Source organism: Pteropus medius, unplaced genomic scaffold (assembly GCF_902729225.1).
Source record: "Pteropus medius unplaced genomic scaffold, Ma_sr-lr_union100, whole genome shotgun sequence".
NCBI lineage: Eukaryota > Metazoa > Chordata > Mammalia > Chiroptera > Pteropodidae > Pteropus > Pteropus medius.
Window position 1 is genome coordinate 572,847 of NW_024349224.1, and position 11,625 is coordinate 584,471.

The 11,625-nt window shown below is 57.3% G+C and overlaps 1 protein-coding gene across 12 annotated transcripts in view; it reads right to left on the bottom strand.

The window, feature by feature from the left end:
• ZNF536 (zinc finger protein 536) overlaps positions 1–11,625 on the bottom strand; it is a 341,362-nt gene that overhangs the window by 242,338 nt on the left and 87,399 nt on the right. The window lies entirely within an intron of this gene.

Genomic DNA, 11,625 nt, shown 5'->3' on the forward strand with positions numbered 1-11,625 from the left:
AGGCTTTAAGCGGCTTTAGAATGGAAGCTTCCCACTGAAGGGTCTCTTGTATAAATCAGAGCCCTGCTCAAATATAGCAGCCGTCACTCAGGATATGGTTCTTAAAAGCATAACAAGGAGGAGAAAATGATAAATTGCTTGTAATATACTGATCCAAACTGATATGCAAATCTTGTTTTTTAAATATATTACTTGAGTAAAAAGAGGCGTCATTAACATATGAATGCTATATGCAAATGACGGGGACGAGCAGATGTTGGCGCATGTAATTGACCTATATGTGAATCGCATCAGAACCCTTAACTCTATTAATTCACTACCCGGTAACTAGATATTGTCCAAAAAGTACATTCTTTGAAACCATACACTGGAAGCAGAGCCGACAGGGCTCCAAGGGCTCTGAAACAAGGTCACCGTCCCTAGTCTTTTGCTGTCATCTGCATTCCCGTCCCTGCGGATGACATCATCACGGGGCCGTGTAAATCGATCACTTAATAGCATTTGGAAAATACTGCAGGGGAACAGGGTTATAAAAAAAAAAAAAACGCCCCCGTTTTATCCCTCTCCCTGGCAGAAATGTCGCACCCCTCACACCGCGGGCTCGCGCATGAGTGCACCGTGAAACACACAGATGCCATTTCATTCCTCGTCTTTATTTTCCTACTTCTTCTCAGAATGACATTAAATTGTATTAAATAGCCTTTTGTCCACAGGGCACAGACCACCCCGCATATGATAATGTATTAATGCCCCACGTTCCAGCCACTGAGCTGAAACATTCTGAGACTTGGAGGATAAGTATGAAGCACCATTGTGTGTACAGCCTGCTAACGACTGTGACACATACTAATAGAAACATACCTAATAAATTACTGCTTTCAGGTCTAGCAAGCTGACATTTCTCTGCAAGGGACAATTTTATATTTGTGGCACAGAACAAAATTGCTTCATATGAAGCCACTGTGGATTAGCATAAAAATTAACACTTAAATTTCAGCTTATTTTCCACCCTCTCCTGCCACAACAATCAATTCCTCTTATAAATCTGATTAGATTTTATGATGCTTATAATTCAGAGCATGTCTCAACACAGCACTCACGGGCTCGAAGACTATTTGTTTAAATAGAAAAAAGCAGCAGATAAATCTATAGGTATTTTTTATTACCCCATTCCCCACCAGTTTCTCTCTCATATTGTAACATCAGTAATTGATTGCACACATTAATTAACATGTAAGGTAGAAATTCTGCATTATGCATGATTTATTTTCCTATCTGGTGAGTAGGTTTGTCTGCTGCCCTTGTGTTTCTAGGACATTGGGCTCGATTCTGGTCCAGACATAAATGCCAATGCTCATTCCCCCTGAAAGTTATTAATGTCAGATATGAAATGAGATTTTTGATTTCACCTGCTTACTAATCCACAAAAGCTGTTTTGAGTGATGCAGGCTTAAACGCTGAAATTCGAAATGATATATTGCTATATCTGATAACATGCAAATATGTTCATTAGACATAATTTAGCAGGAGAGACTAGCAACACTTCTACAACAAGTCTAGGTCAAAAATGGTTGTTAATTAAACAAGTCATGAAAAATGCCAGTACGAGGAGACTGCCCAGCGGATTCCGGGCTCTCTAATGACACGTGCGGATAGGTGTCCAGTGCTTTCTCCCGACATGGGGGAAAAGAACTTTCTGAGCGTGCCACATAGTCTGAAGCCAGGCTCACAAAACTACGCCCGCCTTCAGAACCCGAAACGGTCACGTGTCCTTGGATCTGAACGGCGACGCGCTCTATTCTCCATTCGAAGACGACATCTCACTCTCTGTCTTAGTGGCTTCGAGTGATTTATATGGTCGACTCCTTCACAAATAAAGCAGGAAAGACATTAATATTATACCCGGCCACTCTGCTGGCCGCCCTGGGTGTTTACGGCCGTGTATTTTAAATCGAGTGGAGCGATAAGCCGCAGGCCGGTGGCCGGCGAGCGCTGGGCGGCCCAGGTGGACGAGGACGAGGGAGCAGGAGGAAGGTGCTGCCTGGGTACCTTCCTTCCGCAGTCTACGCTCCCGACGCTCCCGTTACCTAGGGAACCGGGGCTTAGTAAAGATGCTTCCGATTAGCCATGAGTTGAGAGTCAACATGGGTGGGGCTCTGATACGCAGGTAAACGGGCCACCTGAGCCCAGCTTCTTGGGGTGACGCTTCATGAATCCTGGGGGAAGGAGGGTACCTTGGGAGTTAAGCACAGCCTAAAGGAGGGAGGATGAGCCTCCGACCGGGCCCAAGGCAGCCTCCCGCGCAGGGCGGCAAGCATTCGCACGGTGGCACAGGCTGGACACAGCTCCCGCGGCCGACAGGTGCCCCCCGAGTGTGAAAGCCACGTGCTGAGGTCCCACTGGTCGAAAGGGCCCACGCAGCCGGACACTGAAAACGGTCTGCAAGGCAGAAAGAACACGTCCGTGCATCGGGACCACGGGCAGGAAGGACAGCTGAGGGTGAGAGCAAATGACCCAAAACACAAGGAGCCCGCGTGTCAGCCCCTGGAGCTCCACTCGTGACACCAACTCGGAGCCTGACGCAAAAGCCCTTGCCAGTCGGCGCTCGGTCGGCGGGGCCAGGCCCGTGCGCCCGCCTTTCGCGTCCCGGGGCAAGACCCTCGCCCCGGCCTGCCGCGGTCACTCGCCGCTGCCGGTAGCATCGCGCCTCGTCTTCGGATGATGCTTCGTGGTCTCCGTGCTTTCAAATACAGAACCTCGACTAGCGGAACAGGCCTCTCGGGGACAACGTGACGCCCCAAAGCAGAAAACGGGTGGAAACCCTTCGGTGAAGGAGGCGGGGGCCCCCGCAGGGCCCCCGGCACCCCGCGGGTCCCACTTTGCCCGTCGCTGCCTCCCTGCCCACCCCACGTCCGCCCTCATGAGTCCGTGGGGACAGCCGGCCCCTCCTGCCTGCCTGCCACCCCGCCCCCTGCGTCCTGGACGCGACGGTCTGCTGCGTCACGTGGGGGACACTCCCGGTTCTCACGTTCCACGGGCAACCCAAGGATGGCGCAGGGTCACAAGACGTGCGGAGGAGGGCCGGGGGCCCCGCGGATTGTCGGGCCATGGGGAAGGCCTGGAAAGCAAGGCCGCAAAGACCCGGCACACAAGCGACATCCGGATCCCATGTCACAGCAGTTGGTGGGATTAGCCTGAGCCTCACAGGTTCTCCCGCAGGGGCCCGGGCACCATTCGCCCAGATTCACGTGTCTCTACGCCCAGGGATGACCAGGGCGCCGAGAGTTGGCGCTGGGTCATGGTCAAACTACTCCTCGTTTCTCCTGAGGCCTTAATTAATCTCGAAGTGTTTTGTTTGTTGAACGAACACACGAACACGCACATGAACAAGTAAGTAAGTGAGCGAATGCACCACGGCATATGCGCGAACGGATGAATGGATGGACAGTGATGGCTGAAAGAGCTAAAAGGTAATAAACGCACAAGTTAATGCATAAATGCAAAGATTAATTCATAAATGAAAAAATGCCCTATGAATGAATGAAAGAACACGACCGAAGCGTTCTGATGACTAAGCCTACACCTGAGCATCTACATGTGCTCACAAGAAATAATAAGTAAGGTCTCGTTGGTGTCAAATGTTTGCTCCCCCATCCTGGGCTTCCTTCCTGGATCTCAGAGACCCCTACGGGGTCCTGCACAAATCCTCACGGGCGCAGGCGAAAGGGACAAGCACTCCTGCCTCCCGCATGAGCCGTCAGGACGCCCGGACTCAGGCAGGTGTTTCTGAGCAAGACACCTGGCTTGGGGCGATCCTGCACCTGCTGGAGGTTGACTGTACTTCCTAGGAGGCGGGGCTTCCTGGGTGGCGGGGCTTCCTGGGAGGCGGGGCTTCCTGGGAGGCGGGGCTTCCTGGGAGGTGGGGTCATAGCCAACAGGAGCACCAGTCCTGGCCCAGAGCCCGTGACCTCCAGCACGGGCATCGTCACCAAGATGGCTTTCCTCACGTTTAGAATGGAGCTAATGTCTCTGAAAGGGCTTAGCTCAGGGTCTGCCACCCAGTCACCTCTCTGCCACCAGCCACCGCAGCCTGATGTCCTGGGCATTCTGGTCCCCAGCCCCCAGGGAGCTCGTTCCCAGGTGGGCACCCATCTCCACAACGTGTGTGGTGGCCAGGCGGCCTGGGGCAGGGGACCCCACCACAGGGAGCCTCCTGACCCCTATCAAGTGCACATTTTATTTCTGTAATACTCTCCACCAGCGATCTGCCTAAAAAAGACATTTGCTATTTTAAATGACCGTACGGTCACCCTCTGTGGTCCTCTGCTGCTCTGTGGAAGTGGTTTCTCATGTACAGAACCGAGAACATGGTCCAGATCCGTGGTTGTCCGGCCTTTTCCAAGGAACCTCCCGGCGCCTGAGCAGCTGGGGCACAGTCTCCGCTGCACTGGCAGTGGGGGACCTGAGTCCTCGCTGCTCGTGACGACGAGGCCTCTGCTGCAGCACCTGGGGTCCCGTGGCAGGCAGCGTGGGAGTCCTTGGACGGGAGACATCTTCATGGCCAAGAAACTGCCACTGTGGGGCAGCAGCCATAGTGGCATAGGGGGACATGTCCTAGACGCCTGGCAGTCAGCATGGCAGGATGCCACCCCAGCACAGTCACCCCACCTGGTCAGCCTGCCGCTGCACAGGTGCACAGAGAAGCGTCCCCGCATGGACAGGCGGCCAGCCCCAACCAGCCACCCACTCCCTTCTGCTCCCAGCCCTGCCTCCTAGTGGGGGCGGGCCCGACCCAGGCACCACCCCTGGGGGAGATCGAGGCTCCTGGGGCTGAGCTAAGGGCTCAGGTCAGGAAGAACAGGAACCCAAGGCTGTCCCCTGGGCCAACAGGCCACCGGACACTATCACAGCTCCCCCTCCCAGACGAAGACAAGAACTCACCTGACACTACTACCTGTTCTTTCCCCTCCTACCTGGACTAGATTAAGGACAATACGGCTCAAATTTCAGCGGCCTGCACTGTGCGGCACCCACCCCACGGCCACGCCCGCTCACGCCCGTGCCACTTAGCTGTAGTTGTTCTTGACGCTGACTCACAGATTTCCTTAAGTCAATGTCTTGCAAACGGAAATCTTATATAACAGTGCCGCAAACAGACCAGCCCCCTAACCATATCGAAGAGAGGACCACCGCGTCTAAAGCCTCAGGCAGCGTGGGGGAGCGCGGGTGCGGGACCGGGCACCCCACCAAGGTTAGTGGCCTGGGCGTCAACCCCCCCACCACGCTCTGACTGTGGACTTGAGCACCTAACAACGTCCGAGCCCCAGAGTCCTCATCTGTGAAAGGGGCGTGGCGGCAGTGCCAGCCACCTAAGGTCCTTGCAAGAATTAATTAAATTAAACGAGGTCACTGATTAATAACGAACTCGTTGCATGAGGTGCCAGGGCACACGGTCGGCTGCTGCGGCCATGCTCACGCTGAGCATAGAGCCGCAACGGGGGGTCTGGCGTGTGGCCATCTAGGGTGTGTCCCCCACAGACACGCAGAGTGGCGCAGGGACGAGGTCACGGGCTCAGCACCGGCCGCCTGGCCGCACGCGGCTCTGCCACCAGCTCCCTGACCGGGGGGTCCCATCCACCCAAGCCTCGACACTCCAACTACACACTAAAGGGACCGAACTGCGTGTCTCCAAAGGACCTCATGACCACGGGGAACTGGAACCTCGAGGCCAATGCAAGCCCAGCCTTGTCCAAAAAAAACAAAGTCCCTCCCACCCACCCACTCAGCAGGCATTTCCAGGGCGTGGCAGGCACTGGTGACGGCAGAGGGACTCGGGAGCCCACAGTCCCGAGACACAAGGTCCAGCGCTAGCAAAGGGAGGGGACGAGAGGCACTTCGGTCCCCAGCCTGGCATCTGAGTGGGCCATGCCAGGGCTAGGCCCACAGCGGGCAGGCGCAGAGGTGCCCGTCAGCGCCGGCCCGGCCCGGCCCACCACGTCCTCCGCACTTCCTGCTTGTGGCTGTCACAGCGGTCACACCTGTGTGTGAAATGGTGGCCCTGTGTGTGCCGGACCTCGATCCCACCGTGGGGACCCCCAGCCAGCAAACCCTGGGCACAACCCCTCCCCCGGCCTGTCGCTAGCCGGGCGCCGGGTCTCCCAGGGCGGAGGCCTTTCCGCAGGCACCCCCAGGTGGGCCGCCCCCCGGCCCAGCCCCCCGAGAAGCACACTGGCCTCGGCGCCCTGAGCCGTGACGGGCGTCACAGACGGATGTCCACCCGGCCCACGGCCCACACAGGGTTCACCCTGCAGCCATAAGCCGCGCTCTCTAAAACAGGCAACGTCGAGTCTCGGGCACAAAACGCAGGTGCGGAGCCACGCGCTGGGTCCCAGGGACGCGCCACCCTCTTTCCAGGGCATTTGTGGAGGGCCCTTGTCTTGCTCCCGCAGAAGGGTGGCCCAGGAGCACCAGCTGTCCCCTTGTGGGCAGGGGACAGAGCAGGCCGCGCAGGGACCCACGGCTGCCCTCCCGAGAACCAGCCGGTCCCAGCGGCACGGTGAGTCCTACGTCAGCCCGGCCAGGCATGGTCACTGCGGACGCCGTCGCCAGGCGTTTACTGCCCCACGGTCTCCACTAGATCAAGCAGGGTAAGAAAACAACCACAAATGGCTTTTCTCATTTCTTTCTATCGTTCTGCTTGGCAACTTTATTGCACATTAGTTCGAAATAAGCTGCCGATAAAGTTGGGTAAAATTAAAGTCGTGCCGGAGTTTTTTTCCTCCAGAATTTTTGTCAGGGCGTTTTTTATCTTCATAAAGACCTGAAACGCAGCATTATCTGAGGGGGTCGCTGTCTGGGTGGTTACAGCCTAACTCCTGAGTTCGTGAATTCCGATCTCGGCGCTTTCGAAATGACTTTGGCTTAACTGTCGGCTCCATGCCGAAGTATCTCTGTAGCAGTTTGCCTTTTTCTACACAAAAACCACAACATAAAACCAGAATCTTCTATACTGTAATTAGGCTTAGAAAATTGTGTGATTTCTAATTTAACAGAACCTCAGAACACTGCATAATCCACAACCTAAAGTCAACATTTGTTTGAATGGATGATTTCAGGGAAATATTTTTTTAAAGATAGCATTTGTGAATAGGCCAAAATGATTCAATTTAAGATAGCAAAAAATAAACATCTTGGAGTAAAAATAACGTGCTCTAGTAATTCGATTACAGTGAAAATCAAACATTGTGTGTTGTAAGCAAACAATAGGAAGTTTTACGCAACTAAACATTTTTCTGGCTATCTAACTATGATTTATCCATCTAAAATGATAAATTTAATCCCATCCCCAGTCGATCAGTTGCAGGTATAGGAGATAAAGCCAGAATAAATCACATCGCCGCGTTGGAAGCCACGGCAGAGAGGAGGGACGTCTGGCCTCGAAGCTGGAGTCTGTTCTGGGGATGACTCGCCGTGGAGACATCGATGTATACAAAGTGGCATCTGATCCAAATATGCTAATGATTTTTATTGGTCAAATCTTAAAAGTGAGGTTTATTTTTATGAGTCCGCATTAATTAACCCAGCATGTACTATCTTTCAGGCTATCTTGCCAGAGATTTTCATTTAAACGTGTTTATTGTGAAATGTTTGCATTCTCCACATTTGTGGCCCACACACAGATTATTTCATACTTTCTTCTGGAGCACTTAGAAAAGTTAAAAGGAGTTATTGTTTTTGATTAATGCCATTTTGGGGCGGCCACAGGGGGAAAAAAAAAAAAAAAAGGAGCTCCAAATCCAAATCCTAGCTGGGCGCAAATTCTCTGACATTAGAAACGCGTCGACACAAAGACACGCGGGAGCGGCCTCGGCCTTGTCCCGAGGCGGCCGAGAAAAGCAACCTGCGTTGCCTTCGCCGTTTGCGTGAACTCCTGCGGGTCAGCCCGCGGATGCGGTACATCCGTCAGTCACCGAGGGGGGAGCCGGGGGCGGGCCGAGGCGGGGTGCCGCGCAGATGGGACTTCTAAGGCCCTGCCTGTCATCTTTTGATTAAGAAAAGGAAATGATTTCACTAAAAAGATATTCTCCCTTGCGTTGTGTTGTTTTAACTGAGTTTGTACTTTCCACCAAACTGGACATATTTATTGAGGCTCATAAGTTACTTCACGATCGCCGACATCACTGCAACCTCAACAAACTTTTTTTTCCTTGCCAATTATCTAAATATCATAACTATAAAATAGCTTAAAACATTCTCCATGCTGTAAACATCTTAGCTACAAAGCTTCGCGTGTAAACAGTGCGGAGCATCAGAATGGTTTTAAGTGATGTTATAAAAACTGCTCTTAAAAACTAAACAAAAAATGTAAAGCTTCCATCTGGTTTATGATTTTTCCACGGCTGAACGGCCGCTGTGTGCCAGCTCGCTGAACCAGGGCTGCTAAAGAGATGTCTGGGGTCACACACCGAGAAGACAAAGACCGCGTCTTCTCTGGTGGGATTTTTCCTTCCAGCCGTCCTGACACGGCTGGAGCCAAACGGCGTGGGCAGGGCAGGGGACCCACGTCGCCCCGGTGCCTCCTGTGGGACGGGCCCCCCTCGGAGCCTCGTGCTCCAAGAAGGGTGTCGCCGTGGCAGCCGCCTTGGTTTCTTGCGACCACCTGTCTGCACCGCGGCGTGTTCCTCCCCGCTCACGGCATTTTCTTTGGGGCCCTGTACGTGCAAGTTAAAAGCAGACAGCATCCTGCACACCAAGAGCATGCACTTGGGCTACCGCTGTGCACACGCGCAGGTACGAGGTGCTGAGTCTTCACGGGCGGCCGTGTCCTCCGCTCCGAGGCCTGGCCCGGGGGTGTGAGGGAGCCTGAGCCCATGGGACGGCTGCTCGAAGATGCAGGAAACCTGTCGTGCCACCTGTGAGGTTTGTCCCCAGAACAGTGATAGGCGCAAAGGGGAGGGAAGGAACAGGCACAGTGACGAGCCCAGAGCCTGTGCTCGGAGGACACGCTGCACGGGGGGCCGGCGCCCGGGCTGGGCTCAGTGCCACCCCATCGGGGCCGGCACTGCTGCCCGAGACGTGTCCTGCTGGCCCTCCTGACACCTGACACCTTGTCCCCTAAGGCCACCGCTGAGGATCACAGCCGGTGTGACTCCTTGGGCAGGCTGCTTGGCCCCTGTTCCCCCCGAGATATAGCCAGGGGCTCCCCTGGCTCCCTTGGGAGAGGCTCGGAGTGGGGGCGACACCGCTCGTCAGCCCCAGGCCAGGTCTGACCAGGCCTCCCTGCTCTCGCTGCTCCCGTTTAGGGAGCAGACACCCCTGAATCTGGGGCAGGGACGGTGACGGCCCGCCAGGGACCGGGGCAGGCTCAGCTGGGAATCAGCCTGCCTTCCCTGGGGTGACAAATGCACATAGGACCATCCTACAAGTATTTGCAGCTGGGCGACACCCCAAGGCGGGGTCAGACACAGACACCCGGGGGAGGACACGTGTGTGGAGCCCCCCGTCCCCCCAGCAGAAGCCCCTCCCGCAGCTGCAGGGGCGTCCCCTCCCCAGCCTCTCCTGCCCCGCTGCGGGCCTGGGCCGTCCCGCCTGTCACCTAGGAAGTGACCATGTCTGTGAGTGGCTCTGCAGTCAGAGCAGCAGGCTCGCCCTGGGCCAGGGGCGCTCTGGAACGCCCAGGAAGGCCAGCGGGTCGTGGGGCAGACCTCTGAGCCCTGAGGGTCCTGACAGGGCTGGGAAGCAGGCCTGAGGCCCACCCACCACCTGTCACCCGCACCGCATCTGCCAGACCAGCAGTCCAGAGAGGGACCCCCTCCAATGGCCCACGCCTAGACCCCAAACGCTGCCATGGGGCCCACGACCAGTGTCCCAGCAGCAGCGACCCCGAGGGGCACCCCGCCCGTGGGCCCCGCGGGCTCCGAGGAGGCCGGCGCGCTTCCGAGCACGCGCCAAGCCTAAATCCGGGCCGCGCTCCCTCCCTGCTGCTCCAGAGCACGGGCGGCGTCTGCTGCAAACAGCTGCCACCCACGGAGCTGCCGCCCAGCGGAGAGGTGGCACGTGCATCCTGCGAGCACCGCGCCGGAAGCCACACGTCAGCCAGGGTCACTTAGCTACAGAACCGGGGCGGGGGCCGGGGGGCCGGCACCCTTGGACCCCAGGCCCTGCTCGCTCGGCGTGGGCACCGTGTCCCCGCTCCGCCGTGGGGAAACTGAGGCTTCCCGCAGCGACCAAAACACCCGCGCGGCCGTCCGTGGACAATAGGAGCAAAGACTCGGCTCGCGAACGAGGCCCGCACGGCCGGGGCCCCCTCGCCGGGGCCCCGGTCAAACCCTCACAGCCGCCGTGCGGCCTGTCAGGACGAGGACACCGAGGAAACCGAGCCGCAAGGCGCCGGGAGCCAGTCCCGGGCGGGCTGGTCTGGCTCTGCTCTCCGGGCCACCATGCCGCACCGCCTGTCACCCCGTCCCCATCATCAGTGAGGACAGGAGCTGTCAGCCGCTGGGCGCCGTGGGGACCTGGCCAGGCGCTGGGCTTCGTGTCTGCTCTCCGCTTCACTCCCAGCAGACGGGGCCGGGAAACCGAGGCTCACGCATGTCACGCGCTTTTCCGAAGGCCACGCGATGAGCGGCAGCAGAGCCGTCCCCCCCAGGGGGACAGGCTTCAGAGGGGGCGGGCCGGCCCTGGCGCCCGGCGACCACCCGCGCTGCAGTGCCGATGCGGTTTGCTGTGGTCGCCAAGCCGTGCGCACTCCTGACCCTCAGTGACGACGGCAGCCCTGGTGACGATGCGGGTTACACGAAGTCCAGTGACGAGGGGCCGGGCCGAACCCGCAGATCACACCGACGGTGAAGGGCTACGACTAACGCCGAGCACGCCGCGAGATGCCGGGAGACCCGGGGACGCGGCCACGGCGCTCGGCCACCCCCTTGGTGGGCCACGCGGGGCGTCCCCAACCGGCCCGGGCCGCCCCGGCCTCGCAGAGCTGCAGGGAGGGCTTCCTGTCAGTCTCCCCTCAGGCGACCGAGTTCAAAGGCAGAGAAGGGGCCCAACTCGAAGGCAAAGGAGAATTCTGAAGGGGTGGCCATCTGGCCACTCTGGGGGTGTCAAGGCCTCCAGGAAGAAGGCCCCGAAGACACGCGCCGTGAGGCCCGAGGCCTGCAAAGCCGCCAGCCCCCTCCCCTGCGCTGGCTCCACACAGAAAACAGGGAAAGGCCGGCAGGTGAGTCTGTGCCGTCCTCGAGTTGACCGCTGATGAAGTTTGGGGAGAGCTATTTTGAAAGCAGCCCACACAGCGTGACCACACGCCGTCATCAGCTGCCGTCCTCAAATGCAATTTCATTCATAATTAAATATGAAAAAGCCACTACCTTAAAATAACGTCAGGGGTCGCAGCCGAACGGCCGGCCTGGGCCCATGAACTCTGGCCTCTGCTGACCCCAAGCGGGTCCCAGGGCTTCCCGGGCACACGCCCCACTCCCGCCCCATGAGTCCACTGTGGCCTCACCTCCCCACCATGCCCACCCACCCTGCCTTCCACGCACGCCCTGTCCGTCCCCTCTGCATCCAGGCGCCAGCCGGGACCCAAGACCAGCTTGAGCACGGCCTCGCCCGAGAAGCCCCGGGCGG